This window comes from Mus musculus, chromosome 3 (genome assembly GCF_000001635.26).
Source record: "Mus musculus strain C57BL/6J chromosome 3, GRCm38.p6 C57BL/6J".
NCBI classification, from domain to species: Eukaryota; Metazoa; Chordata; class Mammalia; order Rodentia; family Muridae; genus Mus; species Mus musculus.
The window spans coordinates 137,348,469-137,369,944 of record NC_000069.6 but is presented as its reverse complement, the minus strand read 5'-3'; the positions used below and the strand labels follow the sequence as shown (position 1 = coordinate 137,369,944).

At 39.1% G+C, this 21,476-nt stretch overlaps 1 protein-coding gene and 1 long non-coding RNA gene across 17 annotated transcripts in view; one reads left to right on the top strand and one right to left on the bottom strand.

Annotated features, from left to right (window-relative positions):
- Emcn (endomucin) overlaps positions 1-21,476 on the bottom strand; it is a 90,008-nt gene that overhangs the window by 61,125 nt on the left and 7,407 nt on the right. The gene's annotated exons all lie outside the window — the stretch shown is intronic.
- On the top strand, positions 325-19,917 carry Gm38650. 14 transcript variants are annotated; one of them, XR_003954564.1, is made up of 5 exons: positions 325-533; positions 13,674-17,237; positions 17,810-17,995; positions 18,104-18,315; positions 19,706-19,917. It is a non-coding gene; the product is annotated as a predicted gene, 38650 (long non-coding RNA). The 14 variants fall into 14 exon arrangements; XR_001784003.2 differs by lacking the exon at positions 17,810-17,995; XR_001783997.2 differs by having other exon boundaries at positions 17,810-18,295.

Here is a 21,476-nt window from a genome sequence, read left to right as displayed (position 1 = left end):
AGAAACAGTATTGCCTATAAGGGCAATTCCTTTTTAAAGTCCTTTGTAGAATATTTGTCCAGTGAAAAAGAAAAAGAAAAAAAGAAAAAGAAAAAAGGAAAAAGAAAAAGAAAGAGAAAGAGAAAAAGAAAAGCTGCATGTGCAAGAAGCATCTTAGGTGATTCTCTGTCCAGCATTCAGGATAGAATCCCTTCTGTATCCTAAGGTAGCAGAGCTTTGCTAAGAAAATGACTTGTTAAAGGCTGTTTTCAGCTGGTAGAAAATTCATTGTGTTAGCATTTCTGCAATCTTTGTTATATGATAATAAGTTTTTGTATAGCAATTTCCTCTGAATTTCTACAGGATCGTGGGCTTGAGAGAAACAAAAAGTCATGAGTCTGGGAAAGTGGCTGAAGATTCCCGAAGACCCCTCCCCAGCTTTCGAGGAGGCACCAGTGAAGTGCTGGGTGAGGCCTCTGAGCAGCCCAGCTGCAGGGAGGGGATTCTCTGACCATGGAGCTGCTACAACTTCTGCCAACCATCAACATGCTGGGGTGAGCTTCTCTTCCTGTCTTTCTTTCCTTTTTGGTTGTTGTTGTCAGTCATCCTTGTTCCTATAAGCAACCCCTCATGAGTATTTTTGCTAATAACTTAGTAAAAATTCATAGTAGTTGGACTTTGTTCTGTGATAGGTTTCTTTCTGAAATGTATAGATGTTTCTCTCTCTCTCTCTCCCTCTCTCTCTCTCTGTGTGTGTGTGTGTGTGTGTGTGTTGTGTCTATGCATGAAAAGTCTGTTACACAACAAGAGGATCTCTGTCTTTGCTCCCAGCTCCACAGTGATATTTATGTGTACTTATTTTCTCCACTGTGTCTGAGAAAGTATTCACTATCTTTTTCTAGGAGCAAAATGTTTCAGAGGAAAGGTTTAAACTCTTGAAGGAAAATAAGCTTTCTGAGGTGTATAGTCACAGGCGATCAGTTTGATTGCAGTCCTTCTAAAAGTAATAGCAGCCCTTGTCTTTTGACATAAGACATATCACGGATTCACTGCCAATGACATTAGATGCAAGTAATTTTATTAAAAAAAAAAACCTTAATGTACAAGGACATGGTCAAACGTGTGTTTACATTTTATTTCTCAGAAGAAATAAATACTATCTAAAGAGCCATTTAACTTGATAAACATTTATTAGCATCTATTGCAACAAGTGCTAAGAAAACCAAAAATATGAGTTGTATCTGGAGAAAGTCAAAGTTCTGCCACATAAATTGGCTCTGTATAAAAATTAGTGCACAGACATGGCTGTACGTAATCTAAGTAGCACAATGTACCTACAATAACCAATAGCGTTGTGAGGAGGAGATTTTTGAGAGAAATTGGATTATTAGGCATAATATGGAAATGTGTATTTTATATGCAAATGAAAGGGGAGATCAAAAGTAACAAAGTTGGGGCTGTATCGGGACCTGGGACGTGGAATGCGCTCTCAATTGTGTCTGACAAACTTAAATCTTTGGGAAATAAAGACAGGAAAATCCCATTTTAAATGAAGCTTCAAAGCTATTGAAAACTTGAAAACCAGGCTTTTGATGTACAGTTCATTCTCAATTAAAGCTAAAAATACTCCTGAAGGAACAGAAGTCGTAAGAGGGCTTAGATAATTCTTATGTGGAATTAGTGGTCTGGGAAGAGAACTAACAGGGAAATCTCATCCCTCTCTGGTAAATACTTCGATAAGTGGAGAAATTCTGCACCTGAGAGAGCCATCTCCTTGGGTCTCCAGCCATCTGTGCAGTGGGGATGGAGTGCCAAGCCTGGCTGGCTGCAGGCAGTGACAGGTGTCTCAGCCACCTGGCCCCTCTGGGGAGAACAGGACTCAGGCCTGCATTGGTGAGTTTGTTAAACACAAGACATTATCTGCAAATGGACCTGAGGATCTGAGGTTTTCTGGCTGACAAGCAGAGAGGTTTGAGGGGCCAGAGGCTGTTACAGGGCCAATTCTCTCCACCCATCAGGATCCCATTCAATACTAAGGGCGATGCCAGCAACTTTCCATTTGCTAATGTGATTCTTTGAAGATCATGTTTAATAATGAGGTATATTTAGACTTGGGAATTTGTTACAAGACTTTTTATATCATGCACTGAGTTTGATTGATGAGCATCTACACCCCTTAGGCACACACTGGTTATGTTTAATATTCATAGGGCTAAAAGTGAGAGAGACAAGAAACAACCGCTGCATGCTCTAGGACTTCCAGACCTCTGTGCTAGGATCCTTTCCCTGAAGCAGTTCTGAGTCTAGAGAGGAGCAGGAGCAGGCTCTACAGAACTGGGCTGACATCTGCTCCATAGCAAGGCAATGAAACTCAGCATATTCTAAGTTCTGTCAAATGTCACAGGCCGGACTCCTGGGTCATCTCTCGGATTAGTTGTGTGTCTGCCTGTTTTGTGGGAGGGCTGCCTTGCGCCTACCTTGTTGACCTGCCAACTGCAAACTCTCTGCCTAACTCACATTCAGTTTCTGGGTCCATTCACTTTCCCAAAAGTTTCTCCAGAAACACAAGTCCCACTAGAGACTCCTGACTCTCAGATCACCCTAGTGTGAACAGTGACTTTCACATGTGAAATGCAGACTTTTTTTTGCTGAGTTGGCAATCTTGTGACTCACCATGCGGTTTTAGTAGTCAAAACGATATGTTTGGTAAGAAAATAGTAAAGTTGAAGAAGGGAGGGTTTTTTCCCCATTTTTTGAAAAATTAAAGATTATATTTTCTCTCCCTAAGTACAAAGGTAATTTATAGTTGAATATATTTATAGGGTACAAAGGTGATGTTACAGTTATTGCTAAGTAGAATGTGGAATATAGCTCAATAAGGCTAACGAGCACACACACACCCACACGCACACACACACATACACCCTCAAATAGTTTTTTTTATTATGTGGTTGGCCCTTTAAAATTTACTCAGTGATATTAACGTATGTAAATACATATTTTTCAGTATCCATCTCTGGAAATTCTCACTTGTAATCTCTAGTCTAATTGAGATCCTGTGCTTGTCAGCCATCATTAGTCAGCCATCACAGCCACATCTCCTCAATCTCCAGCCTCCACATCCTCCTTGCATCCCTTGCCTTCTTTCCATAAGATTATTTTACACAAAAGTGGGGGGTGCAGCATGTATTTAGGTCGTCTAGAATACTTTACTGAGCAAAATGATCTCCAGCCTCAGGCATAAGATGATGAAATATCTTCCTTTTTACAAATTCCATGTGCTTGGTACACACTCTGCTATATTCATTTCTGACTCTCTAACACAATTATGAATAGTTCTGGGACAGATGTGTGTTACAGGTGACTATTTCAGCTACTGATGTCTTTGTTCATTCACCAGTTGCAGCATCACTGCACCATGATAGCATACCCACTGAGGCCAAAACTGAGTTTCTTAGCCCACAATTCATATACATACATACATACATGCATACATACATACACACACACACACACACACACGTGTGTGTGTGTGTTTGTAAGTATATATTCACATGTATGTGTATATAGTGTCCTTTATAAACTGAAGATAATTAAAATACTTTATTAGAAAAAGAAAGCATGGGGTGTGCCTAATATTGGGAGTAACTCAGCTAGTTTTGAGCCCAGGCTCTGTCACTCACCAGCTATGTGGTCTTATACAAGTAGCTTGACATTTTAAATGTCTGTTGAATTTGATGCTGATGTGCTTCAGAAGGCTCAGATGTTAAAGGTGTGTTTTTTGAATGATGCTGTCAGGAAATGATGGACTCTTTAAGTGGGCCTCTGGGAAGGCCCTTGGGCCACTGGACAGGTGCACGCAGAAGGAAGGCAGTTCTCATGGGAATTCCGGGATGGCTTATATAAGAGAGTCGGCTATAAAAGCTGACCTCTGTCGCTCTGCTTCTGGTCTCAGATGTAAACACACTCTACTGGCTAGTGTTTTACAGTGCACCAGCATATAATACAGGCAAAACCCAAGCAGGTGCAGTTCCACGCCCTTGAGTCTTGAAAGTGGAGTAAAAAAACCTTTTCTGTTTATGAAGTTTGTTGCCTCTGTTATTTTGTTGTAGTGATGAAAGGCAGACTTATACAATGTCAGTTTTCAGTCTTATGCAAACAAACATCATAGACTACATATAAAAGATAAATGAGAAAGGCAATGAGCTTGTTAGACTTGGGTTTAAGCCTGTTAGAAACATCAACGGCATGAAGGGAACTTAGAGTTTTACTGCAAGGACATATAGATTTTCACTACTTGGTAATATTGCTGTGATACATTTAGATAGACAAAATCTTCAACTCCACCAGCAGATTCAAGTTAATAAAGCTTTTTGGAGGAAAACTTAACTACTTTCAAAATTATAATCACATTCTTCTAATCAGGTCTTCTCTTTGGTGATTTTGATAATTTTGCGTTATTTTTATTGTTCCCTTTTACTGGTATACTGATAACATTTGTTTCCAGAAACTGTGATTAAAGTAATTGGAAAGAAACAACACAAAGAAGAAGAAAGTAAACTTGAGAGCTGGCCTCAAATGGTGAGAGAGAGAGAGAGTTACTATGTATAATTTCTGTCAGAATTTGATGGATAATTTTCCCAAAGTGAGCATATGACTATTGTGACCCAAAGTTTCAACCAGGGTCCTATGGGTTGATTCTCACAGTATGTAGTGTCTTTATGTGAATTCAATGACTGAAGTATGCTATTTTTATATATCAGTGAGTTCCATTAATTCAATGATACTTAAACTTGCTAACCAATTTGTAGTGTTTTATTTCTCTTTCCTTGTTCAGAGGATATTTTGTTTGTAAATGGGGTATTTCTCTTCCCAAAGTTGAGAGAGCTGTTACCCATGTCACCAGATAGCATGTCTAAAGTGGCTTTTAATAGCATCATAAGACTGAGTGAGAAATTTTATCTTTTTGTTTTAGTCCTCTGTTTCAAGTAGAGAATCACTTTCAGCACTCATGACTGGTACTGTATAGTTAAAAATAAGTAAGCAAATATCTGTGTGCAGGGAGCAACGGTCCTTTAGCTGTGGTGTAGAGGAGCTCCGAGTGTCAGCATAGAATCCTGTTTCTCTCTATGCACATGTTCTCACAAAGTGTCCCCAAAATGCTGAGGGAAAACTGGTCTGGTAGCTCGTGCTCAGTTCTACAGTGGGTGCTAATCTGAGAACAGAGATAAAATTGTGTTTCTTCTGCGTTTTTTTATTTTAGAGGTTAGCTTCGTAATGTTATATTGTTTTAAAAAAATAAATATTTTAAAAGTATTCCCTTATGAAGGCATTGAAGTTGTCACTTGTGGGTCAATTATACCTCACATATTTAAAAATAACTCTACATCTTGTGGTATAGATGCAACAGATTTTGGTTGTTGTTTTGTTGTTTTAAACATAGCAGTAGGCAATAGACACATTTCCAGGATAAGTTCTCAGCTCTGGGCAGGGAAGCTTACACCCTGACATCCTGCAGAGGATACAGGACTGGGAGCCTTCATTCACCGGCCAGGAGAACAGGAAGGGAAATGCATACTGTTCTTTGTAATTGATATGAACACACTTCATTACTTATACATGGGAACTCATTCTATGATATCGCCTTACGGTTTTCTCTAGGAAAATTAAGCACTCCAAGATTCCTCTCTAAATTCCAAGGCAAAGACTGGGCTAGAAATGGTATTTACTAGGGAATGCATAGTCAGACTCGCCCTTAGAATGGATGACCTGGCACATTTAAATTGATGACCAGGACCAGACGTGAAAGAAAGAACTAGAAAACTGGATTTGCTGAAAACCAGATGCTGCTTTTTAATCCCTGAGGATGAAGGAGAAAAGAAATGACCAAGGTTGAGATGGAGGAGTATGATAACACAGTAGCAGAAATAAGTGAAATGTGCCCTTCCCTTTGGGCCTCTCTGGTGGCCCCCTCCCTGCCTTCACTGGCATCTACAATATTCACTAGGAGCTTAGTTGCATGGTTTTATTTCTGCTGGGATAAAGAAAAGGAGAAACACGTTTTGGCTTCTGCTAAAAACAAAGTTAAAGGACATGCCCTAAAGAACCAAGAGACGAGCAAGATTTGATGGATGCAGAAAGCTGAAAATAAAGATACGTGTGAGAATATTTCCCATCCTCTGTCACACTTTCTGACATTTCCCAAGGGCTCAGAGTACATTTTCAGTCACATTGTGGTGTTGTATTAAGTAATGAAGAAATATAGGTAACATCAAGGTTACCTGAAATCTGTTTCTTACTCAATTAACTATCATCCATCAAACCCAGAGCCATATGTTTGCTGTGTTGTAAATATGTGCTTGTGAGGCAGAGGCTGACTACAAATCGTCTCTACCTTTTCTTCATGCTCTTGGCTGTGAAATATATATATATATATATATATTACGTATTTTCCTCAATTACATTTCCAATGCTATCCCAAAAGTCCCCCATACCCTCCCCCCCACTTCCCTACCCACCCATTCCCATTTTTTTGGCCCTGGCGTTCCCCTGTACTGGGGCATATAAAGTTTGTGTGTTCAATGGGCCTCTTTTTCCAGTGATGGCCAACTAGGCCATCTTTTGATACATATGCAGCTAGAGTCAAGAGCTCCAGGGTACTGGTTAGTTCATAATGTTGTTCCACCTATAGGGTTGCAGGTCCCTTTAGCTCCTTGGATACTTTCTCTAGCTCCTCCATTGGGAGCCCTGTGATCCATCCAATAGCTGACTGTGAGCATCCACTTCTATGATTGCTAGGCCCCAGCATAGTCTCTCAAGAGAGAGCTATATCTGGGTCCTTTCAATAAAATCTTGCTAGTGTATGCAATGGTGTCAGCGTTTGGAAGCTGATTATGGGGTGGATCCCTAGATATGGCAGTCTCTAGATGGTCCATCCTTTTGTCACAGCTCCAAACTTTGTCTCTGTAACTCCTTCCATGGGTGTTTTGTTCCCAATTCTAAGAAGGGGAACAGTGTCCACACTTTGGTCTTCATTCTTCTAGAGTTTCATGCATTTGGCAAATTGTATCTTATATCTTGGGTATCCTAAGTTTTGGGCTAATATCCACTTATCAGTGAGTACATATTGTGTGAGTTCCTTATAGATTAGAAAGTCATCAGAGGAAATAGACTCGAACGCTTTGGTACAGCTGCAAGCTACACCCCAATCTGGGGATCTCCAGCACTGGGCAAAGTATTTCGTAATGTTTTCCAGATCTTAATTAAGGCCAGGTGGGTATTCCAGGGAATATTTACTCATTGATTTTTGTTAATTTTTAAGACTAATTTATTTTATAACAATTAAATTTACTTTCTTGGCATAGTAACAGAGATATACATAGGAGAAAAATCAATAGATAGAATCTTACATTGTTATCAATATGTCACCTCTGAAATATGTTTAATATAATTAAAAATTTTAGGACTTTAGACTTATGAAGAAATGTGAGAAATATCATTTTTTCAGGCAATCTTAATGGCTTTAACAGACATTTCTGTATCTTTGTCTGCTAGTGGAGTTATTTGTCATTAGGTTCTTAATCTTTATTAAATGCCCAATAATAGTAAGTTTCGTTTGAATTGGACTGAGTATGTACAATATTGCAATTTTTCTACCGTTTAAAGTGAAGTGGCACCTGCTAAAACTGAAGAATAAAGAATTCATTCAATTTACAATGATCACGTGAAAGACTAAGAGGACGTTGCTGGATTTATGTCTATGTTCACATCATTGTTTATATACTTATTACTATTTCGAAAGAAAACTCAGCTCCTCTGTGACCCTCATAGAGTGGAACAGAGTACAAGCTTGGATTTATGGCTAAGTCATTTTAAAGTCAAGAAATAACTTCTGGATCATCCCACGGGTTCATAGCAGTTTTCATGATTCCAGCGAGTCTGTACTATCTGCAGACATGCTCTTCATATCCTTCTGTAATAGAGGTTGAGGAAAATGAATTTGCTATATTCAGAGGAGTTGTTTACTAATTATCAGTGTGTCACTGAATACCTAGTCTGCTGTCACAGGCTTTAGTGAGGGACCTGGAGCTAGCAAGAAGAAATGCCCCATCTGCCTGCAGCAGTCTATGAAAATTTGAGCTCTTAAAACTATGGGTTACAAATTTTGCCTCACAAATTCTTGAATTATAGACACATGACTGAATTGCAACCTTTGAATTTTTTTTAATCAGTTCACTTTAAAATATATAATGCTGTAATACGTATATATAAGTATTAAAGATCTTAATAGAAGCAACCATAAAAATTAATAATATGAAAGCTATTAGAGTTGGTGTGTTTGTGTGTGTATGCATGTGTGTACACATGTACGTATGCAGGGAGCAAGTGTTTTATTACTGAACTATTTCACTAAAGAGCAGGCAGAATTTTTATCTATTATTTTATTTTTTTGTGATAGAATCTCATTATGTAGCTCAGGCTAATCTTGAATTTGTTGTAGAACCATGCCAGTTTCAAAACCACTTTCCTCCTGTCTTTGCCTCACAAATTCTTGAATTATAGACACATGACTGAATTGCAACCTTTGCATTTTTGATAGTCACTTTTAGTTATTATACCTTCAATTTGGTTCCGGCTTTCTCAACTTTAAAAGAGAAATCAGAAAACATAGTAAAGACATATGAACATCAACCACATTGATCTGCCTTGGGAAACCAGAAGCATGTGGAAATACAGATCGATATTATTTAAGTCTATGACTATTTAGAGCATCTAGTGACATAGGCTGTACCATTTCGTACGCATTAGAAATGGTGTTCCTGACAAAGTACTTTAAGGTTGTCAATCAGGCATGGATGTTGTATTGCATCAAGTCTCACCTTCCACAGCTAAAGGAAAATCAATGCCTTTGTTCATTTCTCTTATTCTAGTAGGGATTATGTCTGCTTCCTCTACAATTTAACTGCACATGATCCCAAAGATCAGTATTATTTGAAGGACTGATAACAAGTAGAAAATAAGAGTGGAACTGGTGACTGGCAATAATTTCATGTCTCAAATATCAAGGCAGAGGCGATATTTTACATAAAACAGAGCTAAAAGGCCCATAACAATCTAGACAGACTTGAGTAAGACTTGATTTCTCATTTCATATGTCATAGGTAGCAACAAAACATATTAAACTACAAACCACTAAACTGCTTCATCCAAGGAAACAGGGGAGGAGCAGCCCCTTGACCCCCCGACTCTTGACTTGACCTGGAATTCACCCTACACTTGGGCCCCTACTTTTCAGGTAGCCAACTGGACAATGACCTTATCCCTCCAGGCTAAGGAACTTCGAGATGCTCAGGGGAGACACTTTATGACACTAGTTATCTAAGAAATCTGATCTTTTCATTTGAAAGAATAATTGAAATCCAACTTTGAAAGAGCAGTAAATTAAATGACATTTTAAAATATATTAAATAAGGAAAGAGACAAGATTAAAATAAGAGAGTTCGAGAAATCATTGTTTATTTGTAGGATAAAGCTTAGAAGGGATAAGTATGAAATTAAAACCAAAATGTAAGAGGAAAACTAAAAAATGGCAGAATGGCATAAGAATTAAGAACAACAGTAAAATTCCAACTCAATTCTTCAACGAACTAGAAGGAGCAATTTGCAAATTCATCTGGAATAACAAAAAACCGAGGATAGCAAAAACTCTTCTCAAGGATAAAAGAACCTCTGGTGGAATCACCATGCCTGACCTAAAGCTTTACTACAGAGCAATTGTGATAAAAACTGCATGGTACTGGTATAGAGACAGACAAGTGGACCAATGGAATAGAATTGAAGACCCAGAAATGAACCCACACACCTATGGTCACTTGATCTTCGACAAGGGAGCCAAAACCATCCAGTGGAAGAAAGACAGCATTTTCAACAATTGGTGCTGGCACAACTGGTTGTTATCATGTAGAAGAATGCGAATCGATCCATACTTATCTCCTTGTACTAAGGTCAAATCTAAGTGGATCAAGGAACTTCACATAAAACCAGAGACACTGAAACTTATAGAGGAGAAAGTGGGGAAAAGCCTTGAAGATATGGGCACAGGGGAAAAATTCCTGAACAGAACAGCAATGGCTTGTGCTGTAAGATCGAGAATTGACAAATGGGACCTAATGAAACTCCAAAGTTTCTGCAAGGCAAAAGACACTGTCTATAAGACAAAAAGACCACCAACAGACTGGGAAAGGATCTTTACCTATCCTAAATCAGATAGGGGACTAATATCCAACATATATAAAGAACTCAAGAAGGTGGACCTCAGAAAATCAAATAACCCCCTTAAAAAATGGGGCTCAGAACTGAACAAAGAATTCTCACCTGAGGAATACCGAATGGCAGAGAAGCACCTGAAAAAATGTTCAACATCCTTAATCATCAGGGAAATGCAAATCAAAACAACCCTGAGATTCCACCTCACACCAGTCAGAATGGCTAAGATCAAAAATTCAGGTGACAGCAGATGCTGGCGAGGATGTGGAGAAAGAGGAACACTCCTCCATTGTTGGTGGGATTGCAGGCTTGTACAACCACTCTGGAAATCAGTCTGGCGGTTCCTCAGAAAATTGGACATAGTACTACCGGAGGATCCAGCAATACCTCTCCTGGGCATATATCCAGAAGAAGCCCCAACTGGTAAGAAGGACACATGCTCCACTATGTTCATAGCAGCCTTATTTATAATAGCCAGAAACTGGAAAGAACCCAGATGCCCCTCAACAGAGGAATGGATACAGAAAATGTGGTACATCTACACAATGGAGTACTACTCAGCTATTAAAAAGAATGAATTTATGAAATTCCTAGCCAAATGGATGGACCTGGAGAGCATCATCCTGAGTGAGGTAACACAATCACAAAGGAACTCACACAATATGTACTCACTGATAAGTGGATACTAGCCCAAAACCTAGGATACCCACGATATAAGATACAATTTCCTAAACACATGAAACTCAAGAAAAATGAAGACTGAAGTGTGGACACTATGCCCCTCCTTAGAAGTGGGAACAAAACACCCATGGAAGGAGTTACAGAAACAAAGTATGGAGCTGAGATGAAAGGATGGACCATGTAGAGACTGCCATATCTAGGGATCTACCCCATAATCAGCTTCCAAATGCTGACACCATTGCATACACTAGCAAGATTTTACTGAAAGGACCCAGATGTAGCTGTCTCTTGTGAGACTATGCCGGGGCCTAGCAAACACAGAAGTGGATGCTCACAGTCAGCTAATGGATGGATCACAGGGCTCCCAATGGAGGAGCTAGAGAAAGTACCCAAGGAGCTAAAGGGATCTTCAACCCTATAGGTGGAACAACATTATGAACTAACCAGTACCCCTGAGCTCTTGACTCTAGCTGCATATGTATCAAAAGATGGCCTAGTCGGCCATCACTGGAAAGAGAGGCCCATTGGACACGCAGACTTTGTGTGCCCCGGTACAGGGGAACGCCAGGGCCAAGGGGGGGGAGTGGGTGGGTAGGGGAGTGGGGGTGGGTGCGTAAGGGGGTCTTTTGGTATAGCATTGGAAATGTAAATGAGCTAAATACCTAATAAAAAATGGAAAAAAAAAAAAAAAAAAAAGAACAACAGTAAATGCTACCTCCCCCACAAATCCATGTTTAGGAATAAAGATGGAGTCATATGATTTTTTTTTTTTTTTTTTTTTTTTGGTTTTTCAAGACAGGGTTTCTCTGTATAGCCCTGGCTGTCCTGGAACCCACTTTGTGGACCAGGCTGGCCTCAAACTCAGAAATCTGCCTGCCTCTGCCTCCCGAGTGCTGGGATTAAAGGCATATGCCACCACGCCCAGCATGATATTTTATTTTTAATTTTTGATAAAATTGTAATAATTTGTATATGCTTGGCCTAGGGAATGGCATTATTAGGAAGTGTGGCCATGTTGGAGTAGGTGTGTCACTGTGGGCGTGGGCTTTAAGACCCCTCAGCCTAGCTGTGTGGAAGTCAGTATTCTTCTAGCAGCCTTTAGATGAAGATGTAGAACTCTCAGCTCCTTCTGCACCATGATGATAATGGACTGAACCTCTGAACCTATAAGACAACCCCAATTAAATGTTGTCCTTATAAGAGTTGCCTTGGTCATAGTGTCTGTTCACAGCAGTAAAACCCTAACTAAGACAGATGTGTTATATAAAAACTAGGAAGTAACCATGGTTACGTCTTCAACCGAGCTTCGATTCTTACAACCGTGCAAATTTCATTTCCACTCTTTGAATTTTAGGCAAGAGAAAAGTTATCAACGAAAAACTAACATTGGTAAATGTGTAAATTGAATTCCAGGAGGAGGAGAAGCAGGATGTGGAATAATATTTCATAGCATCTAAATGAATTTTCTTGAAAAGTGAACTACAATGTCAATTTTCATTGGCAGCAGTTGTATTAAGTAGCTTATATTGCTCTGTAAATTATCCCTAAACATATATTTTTTTTAAAAACCAACAATTTATTATTTGTCTTTATAGCAGCAGTGTGACAATCGCTTAGAACAATGCTGGCTTTGTTTTTATCACTCTCTGACACCTGTGGGGTGTTGGCTGGGACTGGCCAGGTAGGAAGGATTTGAAGTCACTTAGAAGAAAAGGATTCAGGCCAGCCTCAGGGCTGATTAAGTCAGTGCTGGTCTTGGAGGGAGAGCTCAGAGATTTCTCCATTGAAGTTCTTTGACTCTTCCCCCAGATAAGACAACCAAAGAAACCAAGGAGAAACCAAGGTAGAAAACAGCTCATTACTATGAACTGTTCCTATATTTTGCTAGTTATACAACTTAGTTCCCTTGCTCAGAGTTAAGAATACCACCAGACAAAGAGCAGTGGGTGTGTACTGAACCTGGCTACCACAAGTCACTGTCAAGACAGAGATAATTAGATTTTAAAGCATGAATTTCTGCATCCTAGAGGGATCTTTGCAGGCTTTTTTCTTTACTTTTTATAATTTGAACTTACCCTAATTCCTATGGGCTCCCATTAGATAAGCTGGACTCCCTGTTGCCTCTTAATTAAGGCATCGTTATTTCTAATTTTAGCTGTACACGTGTTACATCTCCCTCTTTTTCTTTAATAACGCCCCTCTAGAACTCTAGTGGCTTTTCTTCCCACAAAGCTCAGCTGTACTATCTGTAATCTTTCCCCCACCGTCCAGTTCAGACAGTTCCTAGAGCCTACAATGAAATACTTAGTTTTTTCACTCTACATAGTTACTAAATGTCCACTATGTCTTGGGGCTGTGTTATATAATGATATGAATGTTAGTTACCAACTAAAAAGATTTATATTTGCATCTTACAATCATGATGCTCATATTTGTGCATTCGGGAGGTATATTGCTCAAGAGTTTTAAAATGTCTTTGAGGTCTTTGAGTGCACATCTTGTGTGCATAACTAACTTTTAAAGGTTAATTCGTTTTTACCTTTCGACGTTCAACTTTTAAGTCACAGAAAAATATAACGATTACTTGGTTCAACTTTTAAGTTTAGCTTACATGTGCTATTTTCCTCTGTATTAATATAGCACATTTAGCATCATTTTTAAGGTATCCGTAGCCTCATTTCCATGGTTTGTTAAATCCTGGGCTGGAGAGATAACACAAAGGTTAAAAGCAAATTTTGATCTTGCAGGTGACTGGACTTCTGATTCCAACACCTACACTGATTGGCTTGCTGCCACCTATAATCTCCTACACTCATAGGTAAACACACACATGCATAGTTAAAAACATAAAGACAAATACTTTAAAAAAGAATGTAAAAGTTTATTATGAATTGAAAATAATATGTACCTCTTTGCCTGGCTTTTAGGAGTTTGTAGAGATTGCATATATAAAACTTCTTTATGATTTCCAATGGATATTTAAGTGCTACAATATTGTTATTAAATTCCAGTCTGCTATGCTTTTGTACTGAAGAGCTCCACTGGGAGACAAGGCACACTGCTTTGCTCTGGAGTACTTTTGATAAATGTTTCATCACTTTGCAAATATTTTTAAAGTAGTTCTACCTTGCTTTAGATGAGGTTCTGGGGAAAATTAAAATTTACAAGGAATTAAAGGTCTGTGAGTTAGTTGAAAAGGTTCAAGGTAATGATTTCCTGTCTTCATCACCAAGAAACACAGCAAACAAACCTGAATGAAGATACAGCCTAGCCTCTCCACCAGCACTCCTGGGAGAATCTTGAGTGGTCCACCTCAGTCTACATCACTGATGTTCACTTTGCTTAGATGGCAGACGTAAGCCTCTATTATCATCACCAGATTCATCAGCTAATTAAGGACAATGAACACCTTTGCTGAAATAATTGGAAGCAGTTACATCCTGCAGAAATTTGCCTCCCTGTAGGGGTGAAGCCTGAACAAGATGGTTGTTACATGGTAGGTTTCTAAAGTCAAATAAGCAAGGCTTAATTGGAAGCTAAAATTCAAGAGCTTAAACATGGATTGAAACTAAATCAATTGCATGATTCAAGCTTACAAGTATACTGTTATTCAAGCTTACAAGTATATTGTTAGATATTATTCTAGCGATGTAGAGAAGTAGAATACCCACAAATTGTTTAGGACGATCATCATGGAGCCTTGCTTGACAAAAGAACCTATTTTTGTAACAAATATTTGACAAGGGGCTTTCTCTGGGGCTTTCTTTTCTAACATCTCCTAAGGCTTTCTGATTAAACATATTCAACCTTAGATAAGTGCTAATCACTCTTTAGACCTTGAAGACTCTTCTCTACCAAATAAGATAGTTTACTTTCATTTTAATAAATTGTATTTGAATTGTTGAATTTCAAAGCTCAGAATCTACATTCTCTTCTGAGCTCAGATTGTCCCACCTGAAGCCTTGTTTGATTTATCGCATTTGTAGTCCCTAGCTTTCCTTTAATCGAATGCTTCACAGATGAATTCTCATTCTTTTCCACTCAGCACAGTTGCTAGGTGCCAAATAAGTAGTGGCACTGTGTTAGCGACATTTTTCAGGACTTTTCTGATGTCTTCATAATGGTTTGTGGAAAAAAGTGAATACATATAGAACAAGTAAAATCTTAGCTTGAAGCTGGACTAACGATGGCCTGGGAGCTCTTCGGAAATGGGTTTTTATGAATGACCAACCTCTCACCTTTATACAAGTGAGCTCTATCTGACATTGTAACAATTCTTACTCTTGCCTTACAGATTTCATACTCATGCAAGTGTAGCAGGGTTTAGATTTGACAGTTACAATTTTATGCAATTGGAAATTTGTACATGTATTTTTGTGCTTTTGTCAGTATAAGATTTTTCATCTTATTAATGATTGCTAAAGTATGTTTGCTATTATTTGTCCATACAACTCAGTGAAGAAATGAAGAGTTTCTAACTTACTTCGTATATGTTTCTGCGATAAACTATGAACAGAAACAACTTTGGGTGTATTTGGTGCATGGCTCCAGAGTCTGAGTCTATAATGAGCAATAAGGCATGGCATCAGGTGGCCCTGGCATGACATCATTGAAGCTGGCCAATCACATTTTATCTGCACAAAGGTAAGACTATAAGCCTTCTGAGCCTGCCTCTAGCGATGTAATCCCTCTCTAAAGACTCCAACTTCTAAAAGTTCCGTAACTTCCTGCAAACGGTGCCCCTCCTGGTGACTGAGTGTCCACTCAGATGGCCCTATGGGGGAAGACATTCCTTCTCAAATGGCCACCTCAGATAGTGAATTTCATTCGACATCAGCCCAACTCTACTCCTACCATGGAATGGTCATAGAGGAGCCTGAGCAGGGACAGGGGACAGAAAGAGAATCTGTACAGACTCTGTGTTGGGGCTGGCAACGTGGCTTAGTTGGATAAAGACGTGTGTTTTCAAGCATGATGCCCTGAGTTCAATTCCCTGCACCCACGTAGTTGTGAGTTGTCCTCTGACCTCCAAGTTCATGCATTCAGTATGGATGCAGCCACACTCCCACATTCTCACAGTGAGCAGGTAAATGTAAAAAAGAAAATTTAAAAGGACATCATGCGGTAGAATCTTATCACAGGCTGTCATGACTTATAGAATTGAAATTTCCATTGTTACTTTTGACTATTTTCTAACTTTAAATTCATATATTCTTCAAATTTAGTTTTCGACCGAACTGTCCATTATGAGACTGAGGAGAAAAAAGAATGTGTCTTGAAGAATTTCACCAAGGACAGGGAGTTTATGGTCAACAACCAGTAAGAAGGAGATGAGAGGAAATGAGCAAAACTTAATCTTATATTATGATTTGTGTCTTCTGTAATTTAAGTAATTCTCTAAGTTCTCTGATTTCTTAAGCCTATAAAATCACACTGTGAATTTGTGATAGTAATTATTTATAGCAAGGATTTAAGATAAATATTCTTCATCTTGAAAAACAGAAAAAAAAAGTTGAACCAAGAAGTCTAGCTAGTGGCACAAAATAATACTGTAATTATGCACTATGCACAAAACATCAAATCCATGATGACAGTTTTGCACACCGCATGCTGGCTGCTAAGATGCAACAGGTGTCACATAATAGGCAGCAGTGTGCACAGGCAGAGTACACAGGCAGCCAGGACATGGGAGGAGCAGACAGGGTGGAAGAGCTCACACATTTAGGAAAGAAACCATGTTTCCCCAGGGTACATGCAATTCAAGAATAATGCATGAGTAAGTATGAGTGCTGGGGTTACTAAGGACACGCAGGAAAAACCTCTTCTCTTTCCTATTATTCTTTTCCTTTATTCTTTAAGGCTATTCTGTTTTATTATATTTTATTTTTTTAAAAAAATATGCCCTGAAATTATTAAATACTTTGTGGACAAATGACACAGCTTCTCATTTCATGTCAAGGATGTCTAGTTTCTGATTTCTGGGGGGATATTCCTAAGCCCTCCATATACCTGATCCTAATTTACTGAGTGTTATCAGGGTAGTGAACCAACTGCCCCAAATCAGGTGTCATCTTCCAGTAGTAGACATTTTTGTGCACATGTAACTCAGGTTTGTAATAACATAGTTCCTCCATTTCTCTCTGCAGCCACAGTCTCTCTGTTAATGCCATTTCTGCCTCTGAATTGTCCTCGAACATTTTGTACCTTAACGTTTTGTATTTTAACGTAATGTGGAAGCCAGTTTGTGTTTGACTTATCAGACACATTCCCACTGCCCACTCAACTCCGAAGAGAATGTGGCGTTGTTTTCCGTAAGTAAGTTATTATTAAAAGTGGAAAATTTTCTTGAGTAGCCTACATGGTGGGAAGAAGGACAAGGATGGGGAGTGAACAGCAACCTCTCATGAGTCAGTGCTGAAGGGAATCTTTTGAAAGGAGAGGGCCAGAAAACAGGGGTTTAAGCCGTGCTGCCTAGGGGGAATTTCGGTAGTTCAAATAATATTTTTTTTGGCCTTGCCTACTTTCCTATTATCTTAAACTAGTACAAGCAAATAAATAATGAATTCATACCAAATCTTTCCCTGAAAGCTGGAGAATATGACACTTTGCTCGAAAAACAAACTCTCCAGTGTGTGCTGAGATGTGGGATAGTGAACTGAGTGATGCCTGGCCAGTGGCTTCAGGCCTGGGCACTCTCCTCCCAATCAGCAGAACTTTTGGGGACTCCTTCCATTGGCCGCATCTGTCCCATCCCAGGTCTCTCACACAGGCCCTCTCGCTGTCTGAGTCAGTTTTTCAGATAATTTTTTTTTAGTCTCCTTTTCTCTCTCAGGAACTCTTCCCAAATGCTAATGTGTAAGAATGGTGTCACTACTCTTCCCAGATGCCAATGTGTAAGAACGGTGTCATTAAAACAGAAGGGTGTTCTGTTTATGTCATCCCTGGCAGCACAGAAGAGGCCTTTCACATGCCAAGCCACCTCCACCAGGCAGCCAGATAAGACTCTCTGGAGCTGAGCTCTGCTCCAGAACAGCGATTCCCAGCAGTGTCAGGGTGAAGGAGAGGCAAGGTAACCAGGAGCAAGATGCACAGACGTTGTTGGTTACAGTAAGAACATAAAACTGTAGATCTGGAAGGAGCAATACCTTCATTTAGCCTTAATTCATTTGCTCTCTAGACATGGAAGATTCAGCCTGGAGAACATGAAATCTCTGCTTGCCTCAGACACAAGATAAACTGAAGCCACTGGCAGCTGAGACTAAGGACTTCCTGGCTCAGAGGACAGTGCCTTCTCCACACTGCTTAGTCCTGGTTGTGACACCAACCAGGGCTCAACTAGGAAAAAAAAAGGATTCTGTTATGTTACCCAGTATGTTCAAACTTTTAAAGGTACTTTAGGCAATTTCTTATTAAAACAATACTTAGATGAATTTGAGGTGAAGGACTGGGTCTTTCTTTTACTGCAAAGAAGACTCAGCACCCATATCAACCACACAAATGGCTTTTGGTCCTATGGAAATGTAAAACTTCAGAATGACTAAAGGATCCAATGTCTCAACTTTTGCAGGATTAGACTGAGGTTAGCTACAGAAGTGCTGGATGTGAAGAACTTAATGAATGCGCTTTTATTTGATCTGTACTAGATCAGAATGACCTGACAGCTGGTGCAGAGAATTACAAGATCTCTTGTTTTTCTTTGTAAGAAGGTCTGAATCCACAGTTGCAGGCTACTCTGATGTGATTTGGGGAGATGCATCGATTGAATGGCCAGCACAATGTACATCAGGCAAACTAAGGTGGCGGGCCAGCTCTACGGAGCCTGCCAAGTAAATGGAACCAACCAAGAGCACACCTCAAAAAGAAAGACCTTACAGATTCTGTTAGCCTACTGTCACAGTTGTTTCTTGTTAACTCAATATCCAGACAAACCTTAGAAAAGGGAATTCCAGTTTTCTTAATTGCCAATTGATGTACAAGTGCATTGCCTACCATGGGCAGTGCCATCCCTTGACAAGTGCATTGCCTACCATGGGCAGTGCCGTCCCTGGGCAAGTGCATTGCCTACCATGGGCAGTGCCATCCCTGGGCAAGTAGCTGAACTTGAGAATGGGGTCAATGCAGTAAACAATGCCCCTTCATGGTTTCTGTCTCAGTTCCTGCCTCTAAGTTGCTGCCTTGGTTTCTCCCAATGATGGAATTTAACTTATATGCCAAGTACATACTCTCCTGAGTTGCATCAGTCACCATGTGTTATTGCAGCAGCAGAGAAACAAATTAAGGCATCAGGATAAAAATAAACACGCTCCCAAATATGAGAACACATCTGGGATGCCCTGTGTCTTGGTAACTTTGATGACGTGCAGTGAAATACAGTTTTCCACATTAAAGCAAGGCCAGTTACTAACTGTCTACTATGTTCACACTGCGAGCCTGGGAAAGGAAAAGGGATCATGAAACGTTGTTCTTCATGTCAGAAAATTCATATACAGTTAAGTGGTGGATTGATCCTCCTGATAGGGGCAGGGTAGGTGATTGGCATCATTGTCTTTTATTATCGTTATTTTATTTTGCAACCTTTACAAGTTTTAGAATCTGACATAAAATTAGATCAAGTAAACAAAGCTGAAAAAAACAAAAGAATTACAAAAAGCTCATTGAGTCACACAATTTAGTCATTAAATAGCCCGATCTCCATAGTGTGATTGCTATTAATAAATCCTAATTAGGTAATTCTGTGTGTTTAAGAAAGTTAATCTTATCTTTTAAAATTTATTTGCAGAGAAACAAAACCAGGAGCCATGTGCCAGAGCTGGAGAGAGGAGTGGGAGCCCTGGAGTGAAGCTGGTGGCCTCTCTACCCTGGGGAGAGAATCCAGGAGCTACAGTCTGTGCCCTCACACTTGCTCGACACTCTAGGAGTGCAATTTCACACTTCTTGCCACAAAAACAAATTTCTTTTCCCACTTCAGTTAAAAATAAAGCCAATGTGTGACACAAATGGTTTTCTGTGTTTTGTGTGTGATTTTTATAACTCAAGCATTATTTTAAAACATGACCATTGGGATGTGAACACACACACACACACACACACACACACAACAGCATAAGGCGTGTGGCTATAGGAGAAGGGCTGGGATGGCAGAGTTCCAATTATTAAGAAAGAATCCTGAAGTCTCTAAATCCTTCTGTTCATTGACTCTGTGATTTCAATATTAGTCACCATAAGCATAAATAGTCCAATGGGAATTTATAGTTTATATGGCATTTAAAAAGTAGATTTCTCTTGCCTTGTAGCATGAGTGGAGAATATACCTTTCTCTATTGTCTGATGGAGAAACCAATGCTAACATACGTTCACTGTGGTGGCCAAGCTTGTCACACACAGAACCAAGACTAGACTTCTTGTCACATCATGGCTGAGTCTCTATAACTAACCTATCCTACCTCTGAGATCCACTAAGTCTTAATATTTTATGAAAGATTAAAACCATTTTTGGGGGCTGTTGTATGTGGTAGCACATGCTTTTGCTTCCAGCACTCATGAGTCAGAACCAGCAGATTTCTATCAGTTTATAATGCCAGGTTCATCTATGCAAGTTTAAGGTCACCCAGGGCTACTCAGTGAGAGACCCTGCCTTAAAATATAATAGATATTGGCTATTTTCAAACAAAATGATTTTTTATTAAATATAGAAAACTTTAAAAATATATTAAACTTTTATAAAATATATAAAAATATATAAATTATATATTTCAATATGTAATATTTTTAAAATAATATTTTTTTGAGAATTTACTTTGTCCATGTGTTTTGATAACACTCATTCATCTACTCCACTTTCAAGATCTGCACCTTTCCTACCCACCCAATGGTGCATTCTCTTTCCTCTTTTAAAACCCACCATCTCCAGTTTGTGCTGCACACACAGTCTTTGGGGTGGTATCTGTCTTAGAGATTAGTCCATGTATCATCAATGGAGTCACACCATTAAAAGATTCTGACTCTCCCTTTATACCTACTGATCTGAGTGATTGATTAATGAAGCAGGTTTAATAGCTTATGAATTTGAAATCATTCAAGAAATTACATGAATTCACATATACAATTTTCACTTGTGTATGTTGTGACTACAACTGAATTCAGCGTCCATATTCCTAGAATACAATTATACTGTGTGAAATTTTTTTCATGAGCTTTTATTTTATCATGTGAGAGTTAGCAACATATTTATTAATTGATTCTAACTGGAATCAGTTTGAAATTAAAAAAAAAACACTGTATCTAAATGATGGGATATAATATTAGATAGACCTTTAAGTCCCAAAGTAGAGTAAAGCTTGTATAGGACTTGCTACCCATTCTATAGCATCCGTGCACATCACTCCACTTCCTCCCTCAGTGTCCCTATAAGATGAGGATTGCACTTATTCCTAAGTTAACTCAGGATGCTGGAAGTTAAGTAATTCACACAATAGACACAATGAATCCAGACATTCTGAATCTAGAACGATAATAACTGGACATTAAGGGATTCATTCAGTAAGTTTCCC